We start from the raw sequence: 19014 nt of genomic DNA on the forward strand, positions 1-19014 counted from the left end.
TAGCTGGAAATTATCTCACTACTGAAAAGCAGTATATTCTTTGGATGCTGAGAATTAAAGCCAAAATGGTCTCTTTTATTTATTTATTACATATTTTTGTGGGTTTATATCAAGCAGCACAGGCATGAACATTATAGGCTGGTAGATGATTCTGTTTTGATCAGTTTACAACTTACAACAAAGTGCTAGTAAGCCTCTTTGTGTAAAATGTGAAGAAAAGTTCATCTCAAACAGCTTGATGCTGGAAAAAGAATAATCTAGAAGAGATCTTATTTGCAGTTTATTGACCTCTCTGGAGCGTTCATTTGGCTGCTGTTGGATGCTATCCTTAACTGATACTGAATATCCTCAGATGGAACCAAGTACCAAGTCACGCAATCCTCATATTTCCATCAGCTGATTGGTAACCACAAATATTTGTAGTTTGTGTTATCCTAGCAATAACAAAAATCCAGCATGGAAAAAAAAAAAAAACCTCAGACATGAAAAATCAATGTTGAAACCACCTTAAAACCCTTAAGATGATAAAAGACAGAGTCAAGCCTGGAACACTGTCCTTAAGGCACCCCATTTTCACTAGCTCAACGCAAGGACCTTCCAAGAGCGGCTTCTCTGACTCCGCACACAACCGCCCAAGGCAAGGTCTCCTCACACAGCACAACCACTGCTTCTTCATCTCTTACCAGCCAAAGCATCCCTCGCTAGGTTAGAGCCACGCTCCGCCTGGGCTTCTTCCCGTCTGACTCCATGCTCCCAGCCGCCCCCCAGGCAACCTCAGCCCCATCTCTGCTGACCACAGAGCGAATCCCAGTGCTTCGACTGGGCAATGGGAACACTGCTCTTACCATCAAACCTTTCAGTGAGACTGCAAGACTTCAAGCTCTGAATAAAGGGGTCGCCTAAATGGGAAGCTGGGAGCCTTCTGAAATATGTTGGAGCAGATTTTGAACATGATTTTTTTTTTTTGGTCCTAATCGGTAAAAAGGAGCGAGCTGCCGTCACTGTTACACGGGTGATGTATCTCTCTGTCACTGAATGTTGCCAGCCAAACGCCTAACTCTTGAAGCAAGGTCTTTCGAAAAAAGCGCCATATGCTCTTTTTAAAACACCGGGAACGTTTTGAGGAAAGAAAACAAGGAAATCCACAGTCTAACCAGAGAGCATTCTAGGATCAATGGAATTGCTAGCTGTTTTCCATCAAAAACTACAATCAAGAAAAAAACCAGTGAATTAGGATGCTCACTGCTGATTACTGATGTAAAGGAGATTAAAAACAAACCACTTTGGAAAAATCTACAATTCCTTTCCGCCCAGCACTCGCTTCTGAAAATTTGCACGAGCAACAATGGGCCTTACTAGGATCAGGCCCAGCAATGAAAATGACAGCTAATATACGACAAATGATACATCTGCCATATCAGACACGCTGTTCAAATAAACAAGACTAAATTGTGCCGACCTGAGGATCCGAGGGGCCTTCACACAGCTACTCTCACTGTTGATAGCAATGGTTCACACCGATATTACAAATAAAACTTCCATCTATTGTCTCCATCCTGCTTAATTCAATTGCTTAACAGTTTCAGGATCTATGGGTTTAATCTAAGGAGAATCTAATTTAAGGATTCCGCAGGGCTGATAGATGAAGTTGTAAGGAAATCATAAGGAAAACTGTAAAACCTGTCAACAGGTCAAAATTCTGAAAAAAAAAAAAAGTCTCCGATATGGAAAAAGCATTTGCTATGTTTCTTGCATCAATTCCGCATCATCTGAGTTCGGATGGGGGAGTCCCCAGCACTTTTAAGCTCTGCATTGTCTGCCCTAAAAGGCAACCACGGGCAGAAAAACCCCAGCGCCTTATTTGCATGGGAGCTTTCTGCCACGGCCTTGGGTGAGCCACACGCTATTTTTCCTCTGTCAAACGAGCGACAATAATGCTTCTCCCCTTTGACAAGCGCTTTGAGATCTGTAAACAAAGGATGCGAGATATTGAAATCCTGGGTACACTCGGCTTGGCACGTTCCCTGGGCTTGTGGCAAGAAAGGTGCCAAACACACACGGATAAATAAATGCAATGCAGAGGAGTCAAGATCTTGACTATTCTCTGATCATTTGTTACTCTACCCGGGTAACTGAGGGTAAGCTGGCGTTTTCCTTTCGGCTCTCATTGTTTTTCCTTCTTTATTTTTCAAATCTACAGTATATTAGAGCCACACCATACAGACTAAAAGTTGGCACCTCGGTCCACAGAAATGACAGTGACAGTACATTTTACTCGACTGTTTTCTCAGGTCTGCTTCTATTTTTGTGTTTATTTATTTGAGCCACTAAATTATCTAATTAGTGGCATATATAGTTGAAACATGAGCTGCTGTGAATATTTACTGCACACTTGTTCAGGCATTTATCTAAATAGGTGGCATGCCAGGCCTATGTAATAAGGAATAATGATTCTTTAGAAGAGTTACAGGAAATTATGGAAGACAAAAAAAAAAAAAAGAAAAGTTTTGCACTGTGGGTTGTAGCTTCCAACAGCATATATCAATTCTTCCAGAGATAGAGCAATTGCATAGTAATGACAAAAATTTTATTGTAACAAATAAATCAATACTTGCCCTACTGCAGTCTCAGATGTTACTTTTATGGATCTTCCCATGTCTATTATATAAAACTGCTCCTGATAGAGTGCATTAAATGACAACTGCTGGGGGGGTGAAGAATACAGTACCACGTCTCTGCGCACTGTGCTCTACCTGCTATTAATCACTATCTCATTGCACGGAGATCCATTTATATCACTGCAACAACAGTGCTGAGTGGCTCACAGTGATGGACTACGCTGCACAGGGAATGTTTGTTTTTGCAGCAGAGCTGTCACCGCGTGCCCAGCAAAATGAAAATTCAAGATAGCCCCAGTTAGAAGTGATTTTAAGGGGGGGGGTAAAAGACCAGTAAAAACACACTGCGGGGCGAAGATAAAGAAAACTCCAGTGTCCTATAGTCTCAGTCCTCATATAAACATGCTAGATCAAATCTTCTCAGGGCCCCATACAATGCAGATATACCCCCCCACCCCCCCCGACCACAAGTGCTCCACCAGGCCCTTTCTGTACCCTGCTCTTAACGTAATAGCGAAGCAATTTTTCATAGTACATTAAGTGATTGTAGCAGTATCTTTCTGGACATCTGGTAGCTTATATAGATGTCAGAGACACTAAACACAAAAAATTCTGTTATGTATAAGGTGGTACCATAGTCATCCAGTCTAGCAATCTTTGACTGACACACTTCTTGTCTTCTAAGTACTGAAAAAACGTTAATAACCAAATGCATAGTTCCGGCAAACAGGAAGCCCAGAGAGGCTTTATCCATTCTCTCTGACCAGTATCTAGTAAAAGGAGGATACCTGTCCCTTACATCTATTCCTTTATTTGAGTCTTTCACCCTGCAGCAAATGTGCCAGCAGGGACCAGCGCCAATGAGTAATAGGAAGTGCCTTTGAAGTCAAGGGAATACCACGCGTGGGCAGAGAGTAACACCACCGTGACTGTTTGAAGAATTACAGCTGCCAAACATGTTACCTTGTTTTACCTCACTTGTTGGCAAACATCTAACAAGTTTCCCAACAGAAAGGATATGGTCATCTCTTTTCTTTTTTTTTTTTTTCCCCTCCCCTTTTTGAAAAATACTTAAGTCAACAAATATTACTAAGAGGAGAATAATTTCTGAATAGTACCGTCTTCAAGAGGTACTTGCAGGGGCTAACTGCATCATCTCATCGCTTTATCTCTCTCCTTCCCCTCTTCCTCCTCTTTTACCCATTACAATGTCACATCAGACCTTCCAGGGGGGCACATCATCATCTTTTTTTACCCTCACTACAATTCGGACAGTGTGATAGGAAACTATAGTGACACTATACAGCGTACTCTTTTTGGCACTGCTTCTCAAAACCCCGAGTTAAAAAAATCCCAGGATTAATGAGAGTCCTTCCTTGCCCACAGCCCCCCCAAACACTGGGAGTCACTTTTTCTCTGCAGCCGAAAACCAGGTCTCAAGTGATACCAACAGGAGAGACATGAAAAAACAGGCAGCTTATGAATTCTCTCCTTATTTCCTTGATTTCTCCACTCAGAGGTGAAATGATTTTTTTGTTGTTAGGTTTTTGAGGTTTTGGGATTCTTTGGTACAATAATGCAGTTATCTATGTGTGAGATCTAAACAGTTGCTGAGCACTTTAAAAGGAATGCTGCTGAGAATCTTCCTTGTCCTTTCCAACCCAACACTCTCCTGCCAGGTTCCCGTTTCCCGGCCTACAGGTGTCACCTGGAAGACATTCTGCTCATTCTACATGTCCAGTTCCTCTCCGGTGTATTATCCACACCCTGTGGGGAAAAACACCCAAAAGAACACTTTTGCACTGTACTTCAGTGCTTCATATGGATACAGAAGTTCCCTCCTGGACTAGGATTAATTTATTCACCAGTATGCTAATTTCATTTGCCTATGGCTATTAGCAAATAACCTGAAGCCTGAATTTGGCATGGTTGTTCGGAATGCTTGCGATGATAAATGACCAAGTAGGTATATCCACACGGATTCTTTTCTGCATTTCAATTCATTAACCAAATGAGGCCTTAAAACCATTTACCTATTTCCTACCCTTCTGACAGATTAGCATGCACTTCATCGTCGTCCATCTGATAAAGGCAAAAAAGCAAGACTGTCTTCCATGGTGTTGCAGGCAGCGTTGTCTCCACCCTTCTCATTGCTCAGCTAAACCCAATTTTGTTCCTTTCATTATTTTCTGTTGGTACAGTCATTTGCAGGTGAATCACTTCACTCTCTGAAGATACTGGATCAGATGCGGAATAATTGTGCCACGCTAGAACAAATGGAGCTGCACGTCTTCTCACACTTGCTGCCTCCCCAGTTGGCTTGGCACAGAGGTTCTTTTCTCGCCACCTGGAGCATGCACCTACAGAGAGGTCGAACTACTCTGCTCACCCTAAGGGATGGGTCGATGAACACTTTCCACCAGTATAAGCCCCCTTTGGAAGAGACACCCCTTCACTCCAGGCCCAGGTTCCCTCTCTTCGCCCCCAGGGGCATTAGCACTTGATGGCTGCAGGGTGAGCGATGGCAGAGAAGGAATTCAGCTGCAGGCTAATCTCTTACTGCTGGGCTAACCAGATCAATGAATGCTAGCGCTGGCCTGGGAGAGGTGACAGGAGTGTGCAGCCAGGCACAAAAGGAGAGCAGCAGGAGGGAAAGAAAGCTGTCCCGCTGGGCAGCTGCGTTGCCTAAAAATGATGGTGAAGCAGCAGCCAGCTGGGCAAAGAAGGGCTTCTCCAGAGGTCCTCTGGGGGGAGGGTGAAGGTCATCTGTTCCTGGCTTATTTATAGCTTTACCTCTAAGACACAGTTGTCTCTTCTCTTCAGCCATTTGTTTTAGGGCTTTGCTTTTCCTGTTTCGTTTCACATTTTCCTTGCAGGCATGTGGCTTGCTCTAATAAGGCTTTTAAAAATGTCTTTGCCTTACCTGGAAGAAGCACACTACCTGGAAGCGAAGGGAGCAGGGAAAGTAAAAAAAGCAGGGAGGCCCATAAGCAATGGTCATAGCTCCAGGGAGAGCTGCGGCCCATCCTCATGTGGTTTTGGGACACAAGTTCTAGGCAGATTTTGTGACAAATTCCCTGATTCCTCCACTTTCAGCTCCAAGAGCTCTTCATCCAGCAGACTCCACTTGTTTCATTAATTTTCCAGTGCCTGTCCTTTGGAAATCTAATACTTCAGAGAGACTTCCCCTTACTTATCTTTCCTTTTTAAATTTAAAAAAAAAAATCACCTTTCTGATCATTCAGCTCAATTTTTTTTCATTTTAAACAACTAGCTCCTACAGAACATCCTCACTATTTATTGACACCCAAACTGAAAGAGTGTCACCTCCTTTGGACTCAGTAAATATTTGGTCATTCCTGCCAGAAACAGCACTTTTTTTTCAGCTCACACACAGGAAGTTCCCAAGTGCTACGAAAATATTTTCACTTTTTCCTTTCAGGATGATAGCGAGAGGAACCGTAGAAGATTCCACACCCTAAACACATGTTACCTATCGCTATTTGGTGACTGTCTGAGCTTTTCTGGTCCCTGCATGAGCTCCCCGAAACTGTAACCTACAGCTCTGGCCTTCAACCTGGCTTTTAAGGATCTGACTTTTAAAAATGTGAATTTAAAAACCATCCATTGCTCTCTTGCTGAAGAGCATGGATGGAGACTGTGCTATACCATCTGGCCCCAGCCGATTTTATACTATTAAGGAGAGACAGCTTTTTAACTCGGTAATTCCAAGTATTTTTAGTTTGCATTTGTTGCTATTCTACAGCTGGGATCACAGTGTTTTGAAGTAAATCAGATGAGAATTATACCGTGCAGAAAGTAGCAGCAGATATTCAATGCACCTATATTAGGTTAATGTATTCTTTTTATGGATTTATTTTTCTTAGTTCAAGACATGCAGAAAAGAATAGGAAAAATAATAAAATCCTTCAAACAAGTGATTTACTCTATATCAGGGACGTGTTTACCTGCCCTACTTAGATAGGGAAAAAACAAGTTAGCTAAATGTTGCTAAATATGAATATTTTCATCCTTTATTTCCATAAAGATTAGCTGCATATGGCCCCTTGAGCAAACAGTGTGCATCGGCTCATAAGCTCTATTGGGAAAAAAGCAGCATTAAAGACGGATCTCTGCTCTCGGCTCCACTGCAATCACGCTACAACCAAGAGACTAAAAGAAACAAAAATGTTTATTGATTACTTTCCCTATAAGTTCGTACAAAGAATATTGAAGACCAGCAGAGTGTACTAATGACTTAACTTCTGTCATTTAGTTATGACATGAGGATAGAAGCAAAAAGCAACAGGGAAGCTATTTCTTTAAAGAGTTTGGATGAGGGAGAACTACATGACCTTCATTTCTTTCAAATTAGAAATCGTTTCAAGCAGAATGCACATATATCCTTCAAAATAAAGCCTGAAATACAATTTTGTTGACTCTTTCCAGAGTAATAACACAAGGCAATAGTGTCTCCATAGCCAACAGACTGTCTTTTAAGAGAGCTGTTAACAGAGACGCCTCCAAAGTAGCAACCCTTCCAGCACAAGGATTTACTTTCCACCACCTCTTGCAGGTCTCCTCTCCTGCTTCTCTGAGTTCACAGACCTTACTTCATCCTTTCTCTGCAAAATTTTCATACAGATACAATATACGGATGGGAGGTGGTCTAACAGCAAAACTGAAGCTATAGTTCAAGGTAACCACGCTTTGCAGACAAGTCTTATAGTATGGCTGGAAACCTTCACAGGCCACCCAGTGTCTGTGCGTATCTTGGCTCTTTTCAGCTTCAGCTGGTCTATACTCGGCATAAGTGAATTTTACATCTAAAAAAAACAACTCCGGTAAAATCGTCATAGATGGTCACCTCATTCTACTGCACAGACATTCAAACACAAAACCACGTCCCAAGTGCCTATCTGCACCACCTAATTTTAAGTGTTTAATCTCAGTGGCTGGTTAGACCTCATGTCATGGTTAGACCTCTCTAGACAGCAGAGGTGCACCGCTGGCACAAAGTCAGCCATAATGCACACATCTACATTAGATGCCTAGAACTAACCTCCTTGAAGTGTCAATCTTTCAGAAATACGCTCAGATATTTTAACCTTTACTTTAATGTCATTATATTAACACCAGAAGGGTTTTTCTGATTGCACAGTGATACCTCAGTCTGTCAACTAGACACAATCCAAGAGATGCTATTTCTCAACTCACAGATTTCTCTGCCGACAGTCTCTAGCCAAGCAGTCAGCAGACAATAAAATAACATAACTTGCTAGTATTTTTGAAGTCTGTCAGCATTGTTCAGAAAAGGTTGCTCCTGGCTCTGTGGTTCACTGGCAACTAGTCCCTCAGTGAGCTGAGAGCACACTGCAAAACCAGCAATCCCATCACCAGCCTTCCCTGGTGGAAATGCACTGAAGGCTTCTGCACCTGCCACAGTCACTCCCTAGCTGCAGCTTTTTACCAAGAATCAGTAGGAACCTCATTTCATAAGTGATGTGGTCTCTAATGAGACCATCTTTCAGATCTCAAGCCCCCATACCAATGCTCTGCACTGTGACCATCCATTCTTTCTTCTACGTCTTGGGTTTAGGTTAGAAAAGAAACATAGAATTCTATTCTGTTTGAGTTCACAGAACTCGAACATTTATCAGCTACTCCAGTGTTTAAGGCATTATTCACGTCAACAGCATTTTGCTTGCTTTTCATCCTTTCCCCAGAGGAACAGTAAAACAGATTTATCTTTACTTTCTGATCTTTATTCTCCATTGTCACATTATATGGAAAAGCTTCTGCTTTGTTTTGCCTACTTCCAGACAGGGTTTTTCTTCGTTGAAATCCAGCTTTCCTGGGTGCTGCTTTGTCTTCCGTTAATCATCGCTTCGCTCTAAGCTCCACTAAAATGGCTTTGCCACTATCTATCTTATTCTGGTTTTGTATTACGAAGTGTCTCCATGCTTTAAATTCAAAGCCAGCCTTCAGCAAGAGAAGTAGTCATGGGTTTGGTGACCCTGAAACACCACACATGCCTAAAAACTGGGCCTATTTCAATCATGGTTGACCACCAGCAGCACTCCTAATGATGGCTCTTTGTTAATTTGGTCCTGTTATTCTCCCACTCAATTCCATGATTAGATAGGACCGCAGACATGGCTGCCTCAGGATATTTAGTTAATCTGGGAAATTTAAGAAGCATGACGAGCATGTTTGGTCATCTAGATGCTATACAGAGAGAAAACTGGAAGACAAAAGTGAGGGACATCTCAGGTATGGCTAATTCCATCTTCAAGGAAAACATTACAGCCATTTTAAATGACAACTTATTTGTATAAATGTGTTTGACTAACAAGTAGTGGAGTATTTACCGAGCTCTCCTAGTAGCTGATGCAGCCTTCATATATATATATATATGCCTCGCCCTGCTGCCAAAGAGGGTCGTCTTCTATGTACTGGAAAAGTACAGTCCACAGAAGTTTACTGTAGACTAGAGCTATGCTACTCCCCTAACCCTTCCAGAAAGCAGAGAGTATTACTTTTATTAGCAGTGAGTTAAATGAATGTGGATACTTGAGTACTGTAAGCAAGAGACATTATTATGAGAGGGGGTTGACAGACGAACAAGTATAATCCTAACTCTTAAAAGAATTGGAGTAAAAATGGGCTTTTCCTATTATCCATAGCCATTCCTGATGGCTCTTAAGAATAAATAAGCTTAAAAGTATCATCTGTCTTTTTATTTTATTAGGAGTTGGTCATCACTGTCCCATCTGTTCCATCGCTCAATTCCAGAGCATCTGAATGTAATATTAAATGAACCTAGTGTGGGATACTTATTCCTGTTTCTGTTTAAAAAGCAGTATATTTCAGTTTTGGCTTGATGCAATGTAAGTTTTATGGGAACAAGTACATTACTGAACACAGTTTTTAAGTTTCCTGTAAGTTTTCTACAAATTGAACGTGTGAATATTTTCTACAGCAAGTTACCCTGTTAGGAACTCCGTGGCAAAGTTGTCTAAACATCTGCTTAGTAGCACAGCATGGCATAAAGCCACGTGCCTTTCCCCACTTGGGTCAGAGAGCTAGAACTGACCTTTTCGCCTTGATGCACAATTATTTTCCAAGCAACAACTGGAAGAGGCTCATCGTAGTACGCAGAGGCCAGAACCCCACTGCTCAAAACCACGGTAGCTGGGAGTCAACAACTATCACCATGTCAATGAAATGTTGCCATGTGGCTGGGAAATAAACAAAACAAATTAAACATGGATTTCACCATCTGAAGTTCATCTGACACAACTGTACAAGGTCAGCAGCCCAACTGAAGTTGTACTGAGCAGTCGTTTCATTAAATATTACAGTAGGAAACACGAGAATCAAACTTCAGGCACCAACGGTTTGGTCTTTGGTTTAAGAAGCACAAGTTCACCATGATTCAACAGCCATTATCAATCAAACTTACCAGAAGCAGCTATTGCAGCTAAAAGATTCTCCAGGTCAGAGAAATGGGTCATTTTCTGTTACAGAGATCACTTGAATTTATTTTCATCTGGATTCATCTCAAATATTCAAAGATTTTTTTTAATTATATAGCAATATAACAAACATCTTTTGACCCAAGTGACTGTTTTAGTACAAGCATAAATAAAAACTTAATGGAAAACTTTCAGCAAGGTTTAGTCCTCAAATTTAACTATGCTAATCTAAACAGAAGACGTGCGCCAGTGTCTGGGAAGGACTCTATCATCTGTTGTGTCACGTTTTGCTCAGGGATGTGCATCTTCCCATTCTTATTTATTTCACTGGGAGCTCACTGGCCTTAATCTGAGACAGAAGATCAAACCTTGCGTATGATTTTCTCTCTATCCAGACAGTCTCCTTTCAAGCATTGTTGAAATAGGCAGGTCATGTGTGCCTTTATATAAGATCAGATATAATTAACAAGACAAATTATTTGTGTTTACAAGAAAGGATTTGCTAAATAAATATGGAAGAGTCACTGTTTTACATTTAAGTGCAAATAGATCGGGAAAAGTTTACAATGTCCTTAAAAGAGAGTGCCTCAGAGAACTTTGAATTCTGTTACCCATCACAAGATGACATAAAAGGCCAGACAGATTTAAAAGACGACCTAGGATCTAACTGGTATGATTTTATATGCACAAGCTTATTGCAAAAGAGCAGAACACAGTTACCACCTCCTTCCCCTTCACTCAGAAATTCATCCTAACTAGTGTTAAGAAAGATAAAGGAAAAGCAGAAAAAGAAATGTTAATGCTTATGGTCTTGGATTCATAACAGAGTGAGACCATACATTTATGGTGACTTGCCAGGAATTGCGAAATTGCACAGAAGAGTAAATAGCTTTGCAGGATTTGAAACAACAATAAAGCCATTTTCCTGTGCTTCCTAGACACTGGTTTCAGCCAACGCTATGCCACACACGAGTCTTCCTGCTGTTCACATGCTGTCAACAAAATAAATGGACAGTGATTGGAGAGTGCCTTTCACACAGCTGGATTATGCCAGGACAGCACTGACTGTAACATTTCATAACAGACAACCAAGAAAACAGGAGAGGGAAGAAATGGGAAATCATGTGCAAGTGAATGAAATCTGGGTGGTTATACTCGACAAACTCTGTAAAAACCAGATAAAAAAAAACTGCAGAAGGGACACAGACAATTTGGGAGGAAGAAAAAGGACAGCCCAACACAAGCAGCAGGCATCCGAGGCATCTCAAGAGGGATTAGTCCATGGTGGGCTCCAAAAACTCAGGTTGGACTACCTGACCCTTGGTGGCTTCACTCCTCAGATTTATCTTTTCAATTTGCACTGTGTAAAGCACTTTTGAAAACATATGGTAAACGGAGAGGTTCTTGAACACATCCCATATAATAAGTGTTTTATGTTGCATAATAAATAACCAGATTCAATTAAGCTCAGCATAGGAGCCATATTTTGTGGCTATTGTTGGGAATTTTAACATCTAACACACTTTGAGAGTAAAACATTTTATTAGAAGCCTTACAACAGAATGTGAAGTTAGATAGCCGGAGGTCTCCTTTCAGCCACAGGAAAAAGAATCTGAATCTAATTATTGTAGCAATCCTGAGGAAGGGATTTTGACCTCTCGTTGGTGCAATCCAGGAAACATTCCTTTGAATCTTTATCTTTACAGCTGTGGAAATTAGACACTAGGCCACAATTGGTTTGTATTAGATTTTGGTAGGGTGTAACGTAGGTGGTTAAATCCTAGCTGCAGCGGTAGAGTTGTTATTCTGTATTAAAGTATTTCAGACCGCCAGTATCCTGGAACAAAGTTGGGGGACCAAGTAATTGAACTTCTGCCTTCTCAGAAGGAAACAAAACTGCAAAGATTAAAAAGTAAAAAAAGGATCCTTGAAACTCAGCACAGAATAGAAAACTTCTCTTCTCCATTTGGGCAGGCTTTCTTAAATGCTACCCTTCTACTGCACTGTCATAGTTGTGTGTACCATATCCTTATTCCATCTGTTTTCAAGGTATGGGATTTTGATAGTCTCAGATGAGTGGCGTGGGGGGTTTTGTCTGTGTTCTTTGGGTTGGTTTTTGTTGTTGGTGGTTTTTTTTTTTTCTTTTGTTCCTGGCAGTAAAAGTTGGGTGATAAGAAAAAGGAAGTTAAATGAACTTTCTTCTGTTTGGAGTAATATTTGAATAATTTGACCTGCGAAAAGATAAGTGTTTATTACAAGGGGTGTGTTAATTTGACACACAGATGGGGAACATTTTCAGATAACTTCACTGGCCTGGTGAATTGAAATTTAATTCACTGAGCATGTAGAGCCATTAGAAACCTGACTAGATCAAGCTCCTACTTACTGATTTATTAAGGAACTCTTGTATGATACACAATTGCTAACAAAACCCACCCCAACAGGCAGAAGATAACCATCCAAGGTCAGAAGGATCCTTCCGACTATTGAATTGGGATGACCAAAGCCTAAAAACATGGGAACACAACTTTTTTTAAAGGTGTCCAAGCTTGAGTGAAAGACTGCAATAACAGGGACTCCATCACATGCCCATCTCGTTCCAGAGTAAGTCCGAACAAAAGTGCTTTATATCATAACTCATTTGCCTACTTTCCCCATTGGATTCTGCTTTGCTATGCCCTGCTGGAAGCAACATCTGGAGTCAGTATCAGTACAAAGATGAACCTTGCCTATGAAAATAGGCATTGAAAAGTCTATCCTTGGAGACAGGACGCTTATTTCCTACCCTGAAACTCCTGTGACAACTAGTTATTATATTTCCTATACCAGCTGTGGTATTTCAGTTGTTGATGCTGTGGTAACCATTGCTGAATGACAACTTTTTAGTGGCAGATATTTAAGCTGTACAAAATACCCTGCCTGCAAAACAGGCTATTGCTTGCCTTTCAGTCTTCCATCTCCCTAACATGTTCTCAATCAACACATTAACTAGAAATATTTTTCTAATTCTTTACCATTTTAATAGAACAGTCCAGAGTTTAAAAAGGAAAAAAAAAAATCAAAGTTTCTGGATCCTTTGAATTTTCCATTCGAGTTAGTGGAGTATCTCCAGGTTTGCTGGAGCAGACTGTGGTCCTGTAAGATGCATCTCTTGTGGTTCACCCACAATGCAATTTGGGAAAATTGGGAATCTTGCAAATGCTATACTATTATTTTAAAATAACTCAGTAGTTTGGTTTCTTATGATGCATGCAGGATGAGTCTGGAAACTACAGCAATCAATTGTGGCCCGGTTTTGGATGATAGTCAAGAGATTTCAGTACTGGAAACTTGTCCAAGATATCCTATAGGCAGGGACTGAGAATGAAACTTGTATTTCCACTCTGATACTCTATCACTCCTACTGCCATTTCATTCTTCCATTCTCCCACCACCACACTTATCTGGCCTGTTAGATTTTATATCTCTATCATAAGATTCCCAGGCCTGGAAGAACTTTCTTTTCAGCTTCTCTATATAGCACATTTATGGGGAGATGTAAATATTTGGCCAGAGTTACTAGGTAGATAATACAAAAAAAAAAGTCCTTTACACAAAAAATGAAAAACAGCCTTGACAACAGGAGCTGTAGCCCAGGTTCTCAAAGCAAGAGAAATTATACTCAAGGAAACAAAAAACCCTCTTGTCCATAGTGTCAACGCCTCAAGGTTTTTCCTGCTTCAAAGCAGGACGGTTTCAGCCCCTCTAGCCATTAGTTTCTCAGACTGTTCCTCAGTAACAAATCCCTTCCTCAACCATGGGAAGACCAGCCAGAGGCAACTCCTGAGCATAGAAGACCTAAGCATTCAGACCTAAAAACCCTCCAAGAAAAAGGGATGTTTTTAGAACCAGTGAATTTAGACTGAGTTCAGCTTCTTTACCAAGAGACCAGGCTTCTCTTCCAGGGCTCTTTGCCCTGAAGTGTTCGTTTTGATGTGTGTTTAATTTGCTTTATGTAGATGTAAGGTGGGCATACGGTGTGCTCTGGAGCTTACTCTGTTTATGCAGACTGTATATAACAATATTAAAGGGCCTGGGCACCTTGTAGCACTCCCGTTTGATTTGGGGAAATGAAAAGCAGCATCAAACAAGGAAAATACCAGGTTACATTATGTTTTGTGTTGCCACATATCTTATATATTTCATAAAACCTTGTAATAACAGGAAAAAAACACCCTAGGAATAGAAAAACATTACCAGCATTTATGATAACCTGCACCTTGAGTATTAACAGACCTGCTGAGTTTTTTGTAGTGTTATTCTCCCATGTAAATACAGTCTGAAGCAAATAACAGACAACTGATGTTGCACTACAGAAAATCCCACATCAGCTGCATTATAATATTTTAAAATAATGTTACAACCTCTCAACCATCATATGCTATCAGCATTGCACTAGATTAGTTTTCTGAATTTTTTTCATCTTTGAAAATCTGGACAGAAGATTAGTTTAGGTCATACCATCAACACAATGAGTTTGGCAATTTCTCAGGCTAAATTAAGGACATATATCTTTATCACAGGAGCCCAGTTTTACCTTTGTTACAGAAGCTGAGTGCTTCGCACTTACACATGTATTTAAATTTAGCTTTGGTTGCATTTTTACAGCACTAGCTTGTGTAGTAGTGATAACATGGTTTAAGTTATGTGCTATGCATGTATATGGGGGCTTGTATGCAGAATAAAAATTTAAAAGCCCGACTGTAGCACAGAAAAGCTACAGTTATCCCACGTTAACATCCTGTAAGTTCACAGTTATTTCAGCATATGAATGTTTTTGCTGGATACGCTGCATACAAAGTGACATGGTCAGTGGCAAACCTCTCATAGTAATTCCACATACCTCAAAATATTCCTCCAGCAGAACTCCCCAGGTTGTCACGCTGTAATCCCAGTGAGGGGTAATTCTGACCCTCTCAAAGCAAACGCTAAGAAAAAAAAAGAAAAAAGAAAAGGGCTGAGTACCTAGACCAGTTTCCACACTGGATGAAGGTGACTTTCAGTTTTAAGAGGAAAAGGAGCCTCGCATAAGATCTAGACAGTTTGGTAGGGATCAGTTTCACAGCAAAAAGAATTGCTACGTGAACATCCATTAATTAATTACAGTTGAAGGCACTGCACGGGATGCACACTCATCAGAAACACATTAGCATGAGATCTGGAGCAGGACAAAAATCCCCTCCCCAGTTCTGGAATTGGAAGGACTGACGGCTAAACTAGAATAAAAAACTAGCTGGGGGTACATGAAAGCCATTTAAATGAACTACTACCAATTCAAACAATTAGAGACACTTCACCTCATTGTGCTTGTACATATACACATACACTATATATATCTGTAATTCTCTTGGTTCTTTCAAAAAATCCCATGTGCAATGGTTTATGATAACATAAATTGTACTGATCTACTTCACAAGTCTATGCAACATACTGACAGGTTTCAAAGCCAAAGGCTGAAGCCCAGCCCCAAATATTATTTAAAACAAAGCCACAAGATCTCCAAGCCTCAAACTGGCATGTTTCACCAGAAAGGTGATGATTTAAATCTACTAAAATTCACACAGAGTAAACGAACTGCTGAAACTTGGTCTTTAACCAATGCTTGGAGCAGACATCAAATTGCAGGGTCCGAGATGAGAAAGGTTCATCCAGAGGACACTGCAACAGGTCTGGGCCCAAATAGGTATAAACAACCAAAGTGAGCTGTACAGCTGCCTCCTTATTATACTCAGATGGCCAGAAACATATTTTATGTCTCAATGATGCAGTGTGCAAGGGGTGGGAAAACCAGTTCTCCGTTATTATGTGGAGATTTTAAAGGTGAACACATCTTTTAAAAGTCTGAAAGAAAAAAAATAAAGAAAAATCAAATTAAGACCCTGCTGATAGCGAGCTTATGTTAGTGTTTAAGTTTCACTTGAATCAGAATCAGGAAGATTTATTTTTATAACAGCTGGAGCCTTTAAGACATTTTATATCTCCCTTGCTCAGTGATATCACATGAGAGCCACGTGCAATGAACTCCACATGCGTAGGCATCTGAAGGACCGGAGAAGATGCTTCCGCAGCCTCACATGGTTGGAGTGCTGTGCTCTGTGAATCAAGGGGCTGCACCCCCTGGCAAAAGCACTGCAGAGTCAGGAAGTAAAGAAACATCACTCCTCCACCTTTTGCCTCCGCCCAAAGTACTTAAACAGCCAAGCAAGCCTCCCAGGGAAAAGCAGGTTCAAGCCACATATCTTGGAGCTTGAACCTATGTCCTGAAGGCTCCAACAGCCCTGCTGGCTTAGGAACTTGTTCTTGTGCCGCTGGGGAGCTTCCCCATCAATTTGCACAAGGGACACGAAGGACCTAGAAAAAAAAACCCAAACATCTCAGTCCAAGGCCCACTCCTATTGAAGCCATTCCTTGCATTAAAGGTCTTCGCATCAGCCCTCAGGAACGCTATAATGGGTATTCAAGTATAAAGAGATAATACTAACTGGAAAATAGGCTAAATAATAATATTTCTAGATTGCATTTAAGATTTCAAACAAGCATTAAGATATTTGTTTTATTAATGATTCAGATATATAAACTACGCATTAGGTAAGTTATAATATGCCCATAATTTAAAACAGAGCTCTTGGAAAAAAAAAAATCGGTCATCACTGGCAGTTAATATCCACTCAAATACGGTTTAGGCCCGAAACAACGTTCTTAATGGCTAATTTTAAAGAGAAGTTTTTGAAAATGGGTCTTCAATGATGGGAGGCACTATGTATTTATGAAACAAAGTGGTTGCAGGACTTCACAATTTTCTTAAAATACCTTTTGTTGCAGTCAGCCACTGATCTTCATTTGCCATAAGGAAAGGTTATCAGAGCTTTGTGACATAATCTTTGCCTACCCAAATTTTCATACAACTGCATAAAACGTGACCTGCCCCAAGGAATTTGCCTGCAAAGAGGACCATCAAGATCAGACCCGCTTCCTTAGAAACTAGCTGGAGTTTCACTGCTCATTTTGATGAGACATAACAAGGCCCACACTCAAAGCAATTACCTAGTTCCCAAAACCTAGTTTTCACCAAATCCCAGAAAAAAAGATACCCACATCCCTGACAGTAGATTGTGATTCATAATCAGTCAAGAGTAACAGTGCCACATTTCACTAGATTCTCTATAAATCTCCTCATGATTCTACACCTCTTTGAGGTCAACTTTCACAAATTATGACTAAGCCATCAAAATCAAGTCAACGCCAAGAAATTGGTTTTGCTACCAAATACGGACTATTTCTTGATATATTTTATTTCCATTAATATCACTGCTTGCCTATGCATTAGAGCTTCTGCTGTCTTCTTGCTGTTGAGGCAATGGGAGCCTCAAGATTATTTTTTTTTTTCCCCATAAAAAAACACAACATATAAAAATAGCTTAATCAGGTCCTAGTTATTTTCAGGAAGCATCCAAAAAAGAGTGATTACAAGCTTAGTGTGGTCTACCAGATTACCTAGGTATTTTTATGTTTAAGTAATGTTAGTGGATTACCCTACATTAACAACATAATACAAATTAATGAGGCACTCTGAACAATACTCTTCTTTTGCTTAATTGCATATAATCTTAGTTTAGTTCAGTATAATACTAGCTGGAAACAATTAAATACAATGGTAAAGCCGTTCATCAAACTTAAGGAAGATCCATGCCAAGTATTCAGACCTCTTTCCCCTGAGGTTAGAAGTTTAAGATCAAAATAACACTGAATCATATCCCTACTTGTAGCCCCATTATCTTTTTCTTCTTTAGTTCTTAGACAAAAATTGATGAAGAAGCCTAATCTCTAGATTTTTATCAAGCAGTAAGAACAGATTCATCACTTGGTATAAATCCACGCTGCTTCCCTGAAGTCAATGGAGTTATATTAATTTACTTTAACCAAGGTCTGGGCCATTGCTTTTATCTATTCAAAGCTACAAGTACCAGATAACAATCATTCAGCTTTTTTTTTTTTCCAAATCAGAATCAGCACATCAAACGCCTGTTTGGTCTTGAAGAGATTATACACTTTTTATTGGCATAATAATTTGATACTGTTGAAAACACTGGTTGAATATAAGCTTTCATTTTTTCCATTCTAATTCACCTGGGCTACAGAAGTGCCTAGTATGTACTTAGAGATCTATAAATAATTAAAATTTGAGAGGGCTGTTGGGAAAATTGTCTCAACTGATCACCAGCCATCTCACCTGTCTAGACATATTTGCATAGCATTTATTCCTGTCTTTAAAAGGGGCCATATATTTTATGAACCACAGGTGCCAAACAAGGACTGAACAGAAGCATCTTTAAGTCAGGCACACAAGTTGCAGCAAGAGCCACTGGCCTCAAATCATTTAAGTGCTTTCACAAACTTCTCACAACCTCTTGTCTCATCCCATCTAGAACACATTTCTCTTCCACTTGACACAGATACCCACCTCTTTCATCTACAAACAACGTTGCTTTCCACAAACACCTTTGGAGTTAAAGACTAGGAGGTGCAAAGGAAGGCTTTGGGGAGGCAGGCGATGGTTAGCAAACACCAAGAGACTGTCAAAACAAGTCCATCACCCTTTGTTTTTGTACAATCCTTCTCCAGAGAAGCCATTTGCTCAAGCTGACTTAATGTTGTGAAAATACTGCCTTTAACAGCGGGTACAGAGCAAACAAAAGAGTAGCCTAAAATGAATATACCAAGTGCAGTCAAAAATCCTCCCTCTCAGAGGAAGGTTACTCAAGAAATTGAAAAGCATGCTTACAATTTCCAAAAGCAGGTCATCTAAAGCAACAGCTCAGGGTCTTAATGATCCAGCAAAATAGTTCTTGATATCTTCTTCCTCCACTGCAGAACTCACT

The 19014-nt window shown here is 40.3% G+C and overlaps 1 long non-coding RNA gene across 1 annotated transcript in view; it reads right to left on the reverse strand.

Moving 5' to 3' along the window:
• The window catches only part of LOC128909212 (uncharacterized), a 77332-nt gene extending 62267 nt beyond the window's left edge, over positions 1-15065 (reverse strand). Inside the window, exon 1 of the long non-coding RNA XR_008466283.1 lies at positions 14979-15065. This is a non-coding gene — a long non-coding RNA (uncharacterized LOC128909212). The remainder of the gene's footprint in view (positions 1-14978) is intronic.
• Between the last annotated feature and the right edge of the window lie 3949 nt (positions 15066-19014).

The sequence above is a fragment of the Rissa tridactyla genome, chromosome 4 (assembly GCF_028500815.1).
Source record: "Rissa tridactyla isolate bRisTri1 chromosome 4, bRisTri1.patW.cur.20221130, whole genome shotgun sequence".
In the NCBI taxonomy this organism is placed as follows: Eukaryota; Metazoa; Chordata; class Aves; order Charadriiformes; family Laridae; genus Rissa; species Rissa tridactyla.